General features: G+C 33.1%; 1 non-coding gene across 1 annotated transcript; it reads left to right on the top strand.

Moving 5' to 3' along the window:
- The first annotated feature begins 258 nt into the window (after positions 1–258).
- On the top strand, positions 259–361 carry LOC112439665 (U6 spliceosomal RNA). The gene has a single exon (XR_003027917.1). It is a non-coding gene; the product is annotated as a U6 spliceosomal RNA (small nuclear RNA).
- The last annotated feature ends 9,809 nt before the right edge of the window (positions 362–10,170 follow it).

Here is a 10,170-nt window from a genome sequence, read left to right as displayed (position 1 = left end):
AATGATTCCATCAATTAAAGCTTATTCCACTTGCCTTCTGAATATCCCATCATTAATATCAGTAACTACTGATTGAACGCATAAAATGTGAAGTCACAGAGCTAACAACTAGAGATTTGATAATAACTGCAGTGATTTCAGTCCTGCTGTAAATGAGCTTATACTATCTGGAGTAGGAAATGAAGGAGTAAAAAGGCAATCATTATATAATAAAGTAAGCTTTAAAAATATAAAGAAATTAAAACCATGTTACATTGTACTCATTTTGGCAGCATATACTAGAATTGGAAAAATACAAAGAAGATTAGTATGGACCATGAACAAAGATGACATGCAACTTTGCGAACCATTCCATATTTTTGTTAATAAAAACACTCAACAAACTATGAATAAAAGGGAACATCTTCAACCAGGTGAAGGGCATCTACAAAAACCCACACTAACACTGAATTTAATGGTGATGCTTTCCCGTGAAAATCAGGAATCAGACAAAGACGTTTTCTCTTACAACTTTGATCAACATTTTCCTGAAGGGTCTAGCTTGGGAAATTATGCAAGAAAAATAAATAAAAGGCATGCAAATTGGAAATAAAGATATTAAACTATTCTTATTTGTAGACATTATGATGATGTATATAAGAAAATTTTAAGCAGCCAATAAAAATACTATAAGGGAGTTCAGCAGGTTTCAAGATACAAGATCAATATACAAAAATGAACTGTATTTCTAAATACATGTAATGAAAAGTCCAAAAATGAAATGAGGAATGTAATTTCATTTACAATAGTATCAAAAAAATAAAATATATAGAAAAATATTTAACAAAAGACGTGCAAAACCTATACTCTGAACAAAGTATAAAACATTGCCAAAAGAAATTAAGAATCTAAATTATTTTTTTAAATTTTATTTTCATACATTGAAACATTTAGCATTATTAAGATGGCAATACTCTTAATTGATATATAGGTTCAATGAAACCTTTATCAGAATCCCTGCTTAGTTACTTGTAGAAACTGATGAGTTGATTCAGAAATTTTATGGAATTGCTAGGGACCCAGAATAGACAAAACAATCTTGGAAATTAAAACAAAAACACACCAGAAGGATTCATCTTCCTAATTCCAAAACTTACTATGAAACAATGGTAACCTAGATACAGTAGTACCAGCACATGGATAGAAATCTAAATCAATAGAATAGAAATGAAAGTCCAGAATAAACCTACATATCTATGATTAACTGATTTTGAACAAAAGTGTCAAGACTTGCCAATGGAGAAAAATATTCAGAATTTCAATTCTGAATTATAGTTATTATTCAATATTAATATCTATTAATCTAATAATTACATCCAATAATTATCTAATAATATCATATTATAAACTGAATTATAATTATTATTAAACTTTAAGATGATCTGGAAATTGCACACATCACTTTTACTTATAAGCCACTGGGACAAACTTCTATGTCCAAAGCTACCTATAAGGCAGATTGGGAAATCTCAATAAACAAACACACAAGTAATATACAAATGTACTGCTACCAAGTGGAGGAAAGTGTGTGTGTGTGTGTGTCTGTGTGTGTTTGTGTGTGTCTGTGTCTGTGTGTTGTGAGAGAGAGAGAAAACTAAAAGGCAATGGTTTGTCTCTCCACAACTTCTCTATTAAAAATTTTCACATGATCTTTCATTATAATTGTGATAAAAGTAAAGCTTCTGACCATGGTCTAAAAACATTATATTTTCTGACCCCTCATCTGCTGCCACTGTCCTCTTTGCTAATTAAACCAAGCAAACTTTCCTTCTATTCCTTTCTATTTCTATACCAAGCTTGTTTAAACTTAGAATATTTATATGTTGCCACTTGCTATTCTTTGCATTAGAAAAATGCCTTCTTTCATATTCTCTCATGGTTAGGTCTTTCTCTTTATTCAATTTTGAGTTCTTTAGGAATGTTTTCCCTTGAACACCCAAACTAAATTATGCTAAGTGTATCGTTCTCATGTTTTATCCTCCACCCACATAAAATTAACAGCCACTAACTCTAATTAGTGCTTTCAGAAGAATTACAGTGATTCCCCTATGTAATAATCATTATTGCCTTCAACATGCTCTCATTTGTTTGTTTGTTTACTTAATATCTGTTTTTGCCCACAAAAGTAATCTCAGTGAGAATAATCTTTGCATTTTTCAATCATCTTGATGTCAAACAAGCAATAAGTAATTATGTGTAGAATGTGTGATAAAACTAGTAATTAATATGATGGTAGAGGTAGTACATGAAACCAAAGATATATAGAAAAGGAATACTTTATCTTGGGTTGGGAGGGGAAGGACAAGTTTCCTGGAAAAACATCCTTAATTATGATTTTAAATGGAGCCAACTGAAGCAAAGGTAAAAGAAACAATTCCAAAGGCTTAAAGGTTAAAAGAAAAAGGAAATATAATTTATTGAAGAATCTTCTTAAAGAAGTGTCCTAGGGCTGGGTTATTACTATTTTTGCCAACTTTACAGAGTTATGATTGGCAAATGCAATTAATTGTATACATTCAATGTATATAATATATATACCTAGTGTATATATATACATTATGGAATTATTACAACCAAGTTAATTCTCATACATATTATCTCGCATATTTATACCCACATTTTGCGAATAAGAATCCTTAAGAGCTACAAACTTAGCAAATTTCAAAAATATAATACATTATTTTTAACTATAGTAATTATGCTTCAATTTGAATTCTAGAATTTATCTGATAACTGAAAGGTGTGCCCTTTGACCAAAATTTTCTCCTTTATCTAATCCCCCAGGCCCCAGCCCCAGGTAAACACTATTCTACTCTGATTTTATGAGTTCAATTTACTTTTTATTTTAAAATAAGTGATGTGATAATGATGCAGTATTTTGCTTTACTGTATCAGGTTTATTTCATTTACCATAATGTTCTTCATGTTTATCCATATTGTTGCAAATTATAAGATTTTATTCTCTTTTAAGGCTGAATAATATTTTAGAATGTGTGTGCATTTGTGTGTGTATCACATTTTCTTTATGCATCAATCCAGTTACAGGCATTTGGGTTTTTATATCTTGGTTATTGTGAAAAATGCTACAATGAATATGATACTCATTTCATTTTCTTTAAATATATACTAAGAAGTGCAATTGCTAGAGCATGTAGTAGTTATTCTTTTAATTTTTGAGCAACCTCCACACTGCTTTCCATTATGGCTATACCAATTTACATTCCTACCAACAATGTACAAGGGTTCCCTTTTCTCTACGTCCTCTTCAACAGTTTTTTTTTTTGACTTTTTGATAATAGCCATTCTAACAGATGTGAGATGACATCTCACTGTGGTTTTGATTTGTATTGCCCTGATGACTAGGGATGTGGAGCACCTTTTCATATATCCGTTGGTCATTCATATATCTTCTTTGGCAAAACGTTTATTCAGATGCCATGTTATATACAACAGAAAAGGGAATAATAAAATTCAAGACTGGAGAGGTAAGTCAGAATCAGATCACAACAAAATTATCCATAGGGTGGTTGTCACTTCTTAAAATAGTTCTATGCTCACTATATGTCATATTCCTTAATTTTACTCAGATCATTAAAAGGCTTAAAATAGTTTTTTAAAAATATAGAAATAGCTCTAACAATTGCAAAAATTAACCTATCTTGTTTAAATTTTCAGATTCCATTTTCATAGTGTCTTGCTACCTTATTATCTTGCTTCATAATGAATAGTTTCCTGCAGCAGTTCACAGCATAAAATTCTAGAACATTCCATTGCAAATATTATAAGGGAAAATGTTTTAGCACTTTGTACACGAGTACAGCAATATAGGGTCTATGTATAAAATGTCACATGCAATAAGGAAAAGAAAAAAAAAGTCTCTGAAAATACCATGCATAGAGGAAATAGAGTCCCTGCAATCTCCTAAAAAATTTCTGTGGAAGACATTAAACTTCCTTTTATTCAATGCTACCTTAATCTTTTAATACCTGTGTTTCTTTAACAAGGCATAAAGTTGTCCCACAGCCTGGTCTGAATGGTGTCTTTCTAAAGCTTCCTATGGAGAACTACTTCTAACAGCCCAGTGGTGATGGAGAGTTTCTTTCCGTTATTCAGAGTAAAAGGATTGAAGCTCTGCAGGAGGAGCTCACCCTTTATCCTACCAATAGTAAAGCACCATACATTGGCTTTACACTGATCTTCTGAATGAGATGAAAGAGTTTCATTTCTATTATGCATTCACATTTTAGCTAGTTTTATTTTTTTTTTAATGCTATGGGATACCACATTAGAGAGCATATTTTCGGACATACCAGGATAAAACTGAAGCTTTAAAATCAAAATGTACACTAACCTCACTGTTAAAACTTAAATCATTTACCTTCTATACTTTATTATTTATAATAAGAAAAAGGTTTAAACTTTTTGACTTCAAATACAAGTTTTCTTCCTTTTTTTTTTTTCTTTTCAGAAATAGCCCTCCTCAGAGAGTTTCTCAGTCATTTCAGGGATGTTCGCGTCGTGCCTTCCACAGAAAGTTACCAATGGGCTTCTCTGCTGCTGTTGCTTAATCTCCTTGCCACCTGGCCATCTTGAGCCCCATGAGATTACTGCATCATTCAGAGGCTTTTCTAAGGACATTGCTCACAACAGCATCTGTGGTAGGTGAGAAAGAAAGATCTTCTCCTGTCTTCCAACCTTATATGAGAAAGGCCTATCTCTTTAATCTACCACAGTTCAGCAGAGAAGCCACAGTAACTAATAATGAGACTTTACTGGATGTTTGGTAATAATGAAAGGCTACTATTTTCTGGAAAATAACTTACAATATTGTAATTCATGGACAGCAACCTTCTGAGAAGTATCTCTCAAGCTTGATACTTCCCTCAATCCCAGGGTCATGAACGCCTCAGTCAATACCATAGGCATGGCTCAATCCCCCTCTACTTTCTAGTGTAGTCCGAATTGTCTTCAAATTCAAAATCAACTACAATATTTGTTCTTACCATTGAGCATAAGCCTTTTTTTTTCCCATTATTGGGGGTTGACAGAATAATTAGGATACAAAGGCCTTTTGCCCTCCAGAAAATCTGCTCTTCCATCCTAGAAATATTATCTGGACTTACAACTCTAGCTGAATACAGTCCCACGTTAATTCTTTTCTCAAAATCTGAGTAATCCGGATTTAAATAACACTTTTTGTAGGACAGCAGTAGCCCAGTTAAGCTGCCGCTGCATCAAGCTCAGTGCAGTTTTATTTTGTTTGGTTTTATTTTGTTTTACAATCTCTGTTCATTAAGAACACTAAAAATATTGGGGTCCAAAATTACTTCATTATATTTTAATATAACAGATTTTGACAGATTATTATATTTTGTACTTAATTGAAAATCCCATTAATAAAATCCATACTAAATAAGAAATACTGAATATGAGATGATTTGAGTAATTCTCAGACTTTAATAATTCATATACTTTTACTAAGATTTTTTATATACTTTAAGTTCTGGGATACATGTGCAGAAGATGCAGGATTGTTACATAGGTATAAACGTGCCATGGTGGTTTGCTGCACCCATCAACCCATGACCTACATTAAGTATTTCTCCTAACGCTATCACTCCTCTAGCTCCCAACTTCCTGACAGGCCCTGGTGTGTGATATTCCCTTCCTTGTGTCCATGTGTTCTCATTGTTCAACTCCCACTTATTAGTGAGAACATGAGGTGTTTGGTTTTCTGCTCCTGTGTTAGTTTGCTGAGAATGATGCTTTCCAGCTTCAACCATGTTCCTGCAAAGGACATGAACTCATCCTTTTAATGGCTGCATAGTATTCCATGGTGTATATGTGCCACATTTTCTTTATCCAGTCTAGCACTGATGGGCATTTGGTTCCTTCAAAGTTTTTGGTATTGTGAACAGTGCTGCAATAAACATATGTGAGCATGTGTCTTTATAGTAGAATGATTTATAATCCTTTGGGTAATGGGATTGCTGGGTCAAATGGTATTTCTGGTTCTAGATCCTTGAGAAATAGCCACAGTGTCTTCCACAATGGTTGAACTAATTTACACTCCCACCAACAGTGTAAAAGCGCTCCTAATTCTCCACATCCTCTCCAGCGTTTGTGGTTTCCTGACATTTTCATGATCGCCATTCTAACTGGCGTGAGATGGTATCTCATTGTGGATTTGATTTGCATTTCTCTAATGACCAGTGATGATGAGCTTTATTTCAAACGTTTGTTGGCCGTATAAATGTCTTCTTTTGAGAAGTGTCTAAGATTTTGAAAACAACTTTTAATTAAAGATTTACCTTTAGTCAAGCTAATTTCACATGTCATATTGCACAGGCCTATGATAGATGTTTAAGTAAATATTATGGCAAACATTCTGCTTTTATTCTAAATACTTTGAAAATATGAGAATTCTTTCAGTTCAGATGACCATCTAAATAGATAAGAACATGTAGAATGTTGTATCAATGACCTGAGATCTTCCCATTGTTCTCAGTCTTGTTAAAAATGAGATAAAGTGATCATTTAAAATGCATTTTAAATATCTACAAACTTTCATATTAAAATGTTAGATCCACATAATACACAGAGAAGTAAATATATTTAATCTATTTCCTTTAAAACTTGCAAACTTATGTGAGTTTAAAACAAGTCAAACTCATAGAAGCAGGGAGTTGAACTGTAGTTGCCAAGAGTTGGGGAATGGAGGAAATAGAGAGATTTTGGTCAAAGGGTACAACTTTCAGTTATAAGATGAATAAGTTCTGGAGATGTAATTTATAACACAATGACTATCATTAATAATACTATATTGCATTCTTGAAATTTGGTGAGACAGTAGATTTTAAATGTTCGCACCACACACACCAATAAAAGGGTAACTGTGTGTTGTGATGGATATGTGCATTAGCTTGGTGGTGGCAATCATTTCACAATGTGAAATGATAACTATTCATAGTAAGGTTAGTAACTCTTACCATATTCATTCTACATACAATCATACAATTATCACTTGGTCTTCCTTAAAGATTGGGAGCAACTACCTTTTGCTGGAAAAGAAGAAGGTCAATCAATGATCCCTTAGGCTTCTTAGAACAAAATGTATGAAGGCCAACATGTTGTCATGCTCCATCATTACAGTAGAAATTTAAATACATTTAGTACATGCAGTAATTATCAGTTAAGATTCTTCATTTTTGATGAATAAAAGTATTGTAAAAGCATTAAATTAATAAAATGCTATAAAATTATAAATCTGTCCTGACTGTCTGAATATAATGTTACAGTGCTATGAATAATTTTTTTAAAAAACCGTAAGTCCAAAAGGAACTTTCATCCTAGGAGAAAAAAGGTAAATATTTATTACATATTATAATAGTAGTGGGATATATATTACCTGCATGATAATCCAAGGGGATATGAAATAATTATTTCTCCCCAGTGATAAAAAATTCATCAGTAATGAACTTTGTCTCTGCCTTGGTCTTTTCTCCCTTCTACTAATAGCACTCTGATTCTCTTCTGAAGAATCAACTTTAATCCACTTTCAGTCTGCATAATCTTAGTAAGAGTCATTCTCCTCAACCTTATCCCACTTTTGTGCTCTGGGAATTAACCCATGACCAGGATCAAACCAATCAATAGTATATATCATTTTGGCAAATTCATTGTTTTAAGATTGACACATGACCCAAGTCTTAACAATGAGATCCAATTCTGCCTCCTGGAAAAATAAGCAACCTGTCACTACTGAGGCCATCAGCCGGCAACTCCAAAGATCTATCACATTGACAGAGCTCTTCTGAGAGTAAAAACAATTCATATTTATACACATATATAATTTCTTTATATATATAAGGAATATATAATTTATTTATATATATATAAAGAAATTGGGGCAAAGAGAGGTAAGCCTTTGCAAATATGGTTTGAGTTTCAGGAGACAATGTTCCTAAAAAGGAAATCTTTGCTGTTATTTTTCAGTTAAAGGAAATAATAAATTGTTCCTTTTCAGTGTTTGAGCTCTCCATTTTAAAAAATGTTTTCCTAAAACCAATTTTTTTTTCATAATCAAGATTCTAGGCAGGGCTAATACTTTATCAGAAAGGAGTTTAGACGAGCTTTCAACATGCAGAGAAATTTGAACATTTCTAGCCAGAGGGAAAATGTAAACAAAGAAAATGATCCAGGGAAATACACTTAAGGTGTGGTTTCCCTTGACTATAACACAGGGAAACAGAGGTGCCTTAATGGAATATATGCTACACAAAGAGGTATGGGGCAAGACCGTGCACATTTTTCAATGTCAGAACCGGAAGTTACAATTCTATTCTACAAGCGAAAATGTGTCATAGACCATTTTAGATAGAGTAGGAGAATGACATTATCAGGTCTGAAACTCTGGAAGATTATGCTGACAACATTTTACAGGATAGTTTTATAAGAGAAAATTCTAGAGAAAGAGTTTCAGGGTCATGTGGCTGACACAGGAATAAACCACTTTTGTGAAGCAGCTGTACCTAGAGGAGATAAAATAGAAGTGGATGAAGAAGTCTTATGCTTAGTTCATGAATTTCTCTATTACATGATCATGCCATTCACTTTTATTTAATGTGACTGCAAAACATATTACGATAACCACAGGGATGTCAGTGGAAACTGATATGTAAAAGAACAAAATGGGAGTTACAGTTTCTGTGCTCAATTACTAAGAAATATAAACAAAAGCTATCAGAGATATCTCACATTAAGTGGAGATAATAACCTAATGATCAGTTTGGCCACAGTAAAAATATATTATTGTATGTATGTTTAACTTAAATTTTATATATGATAATACCACTGTGAACTGTTAAAAAATTTTTTTTGAAATGTCATTTAAAAAGATGCTACTCCGTCATAAATGAGCCTTTGCCTGAGGCATATTTGGCATAATTTTTAAAAAAATACTGTGAAGAGTCCATTGCAATTAATTTTGTTTTATTGAAATTACAACTTTCTTAATGTGATGATAAACACATTTAGAAAGTTACAATGGTAGAGAAGTCTAGGTCAAAATTTGAGTTTAAACTAAGGTAATGATGATGAAATTTTAAAAGTGTGGGCAGATATGAAGACCATAAAAAAGACAGAATAGGATATTATCCAGAAGAACTTCCCCAACCTAGCAAGGCAAGCTGACATTCAAATTCAGGAAATACAGAGAATGCCACAAAGATACTCCTCGAGAAGAGCAACTCCAAGACACATAATTGTCAGATTCACCAAAGTTGAGATGAAGGAAAAAATGTTAAGGGCAGCCAGAGAGAAAGGTCAAGTTACCCACAAAGGAAAGCCCATCAGACTAACAGTGGATCTCTCAGCAGAAACTCTACAAGCCAGAAGAGAATGGGGGCCAATATTCAACATTCTTGAAGAAAAGAATTTTCAACCCAGAATTTCATATCCAGCCAAACTAAGCTTCAAAAGTGAAGGAGAAATAAAATCCTTTACAGACAAGCAAATGCTGAGAGATTTTTGTCACCACCAGGCCTGCCTTACAAGAGCTCCTGAAGGAAGCACTAAACATGGAAAGAAAAAACCAGTACCAGCCACTGCAAAAACATGCCAAGTTGTAATCAATGCTAGGAAGAAACTGCATCAACTAATGAGCAAAATAAGCAGCTAACATCATAATGACAGGATCAAATTCACACATAACAATATTAACCTTAAATGTAAATGGGTTAAATGCTCCAATTAAAAGACACAGACTGGCAAATCTGATAAAAAGTCAAGACCCATCAGTGTGCTGTATTCAGGAGACCCATCTCATGTGCAGAAACACACATAGGATCAAAATAAAGGGATGGAGGAAGATCTACTAAGCAAATGGAGAACAAACAAACAGAAAAGCAGGGGTTGCAATCCTAATCTCTGATAAAACAGACTTTAAACCAACAAAGATCAAAAGAGACAAAGAAGGCCATTACATAATGGAAAAGGGATCAATTCAACAAGAAGACCTAATTATCTTGAATATATATGCACCCAATACAGGAGCACTCAGATTCATAAAGGAAGTCCTTAGAGACCTATGAAGAAACTTAGACTCCCACACAATAATAATGGGAGATTTAA

The sequence above is a fragment of the Pan paniscus genome, chromosome 3, assembly GCF_029289425.2.
Source record: "Pan paniscus chromosome 3, NHGRI_mPanPan1-v2.0_pri, whole genome shotgun sequence".
In the NCBI taxonomy this organism is placed as follows: Eukaryota; Metazoa; Chordata; class Mammalia; order Primates; family Hominidae; genus Pan; species Pan paniscus.
Note: the sequence above shows the minus strand (reverse complement) of the source record. Positions and strands in the feature narration are given on the sequence as shown.